Source organism: Sinocyclocheilus grahami, unplaced genomic scaffold, assembly GCF_001515645.1.
Source record: "Sinocyclocheilus grahami isolate Dianchi unplaced genomic scaffold, SAMN03320097.WGS_v1.1 scaffold9565.1, whole genome shotgun sequence".
Taxonomy (NCBI): Eukaryota; Metazoa; Chordata; class Actinopteri; order Cypriniformes; family Cyprinidae; genus Sinocyclocheilus; species Sinocyclocheilus grahami.
The window spans coordinates 7,286-8,210 of record NW_015512703.1 but is presented as its reverse complement, the minus strand read 5'-3'; positions in this window follow the sequence as shown (position 1 = coordinate 8,210).

The following is a 925-nucleotide window of genomic DNA, read 5'->3' as shown; positions in this document are numbered from 1 at the left end:
TTAGATTTAAAACTTTGCAGGATGTTTTCATTCACTTAGAGCTGTCACACACTGCATGAAAGTTAATTTTCAAAAATCCATAATAGGGGCATTTTAACTGTAATAACATTTCACGATATAACCACTTGTACTGTATTTTTGATCAAATAAATGCAGCCTTGGTGAGCATAAAATTTTAGCAACCCCATGCTTTTGAACACTAGTGTATATACATTGAAAGCAATGTGACTAGATAAAACTTTGCTAAATGCATAAATGTAAATGACTAAATAATTAACTCAAATCTCAAAAACACCAATAATGCAATATCAATCATGATTACCCAAGGACAGCTCTAATCCAGTGTCTTTATTTGCTGTTGTGTAATCTTTTCTTCTAGTGTAAACTTCTTGGGCAAATCCAATGATAAATCCAAATACATCTCGTGATATTTCACCTGAGTACAACATCTCTCAGGACCCAAAGAAATTCAATCAGATTTCAAGGAAACTTACGAAATAAAAAAGTAAAATACTTTTTTTGGTCGGTGATTCGGAGCTCCTCAATTTCCACTTTGATTCATACATTAACGGAACAGTTCACCTAGAAATGAACATTTTGTCATCGTTTACTCGCCCTTGCATCATTCCAAACAGATTCCGTATGGGCTGTTGGTTGTTTAGTCCTTTTTGGAGCTTGACTGGTGTGATTACAGCACATGGGTTTGTAAACGATGTGAGGGTGAGTAAGTGATGACCGAGCGTTCACTTGTGAGTGAACTATCCTGTAACTCTCAGTCATCGAATCGCACTGAGTTCCTTGCATTAACATCAATCGCAAACGTTTTATTGGACGGCGCCGCGAACCCCAGTCCGACTCCTTTATTCCTGAAGTCCATATTGCGGCTCTGTGCGCGCTCAAACTCTCCCAGAAGGCCTTGCTGCAA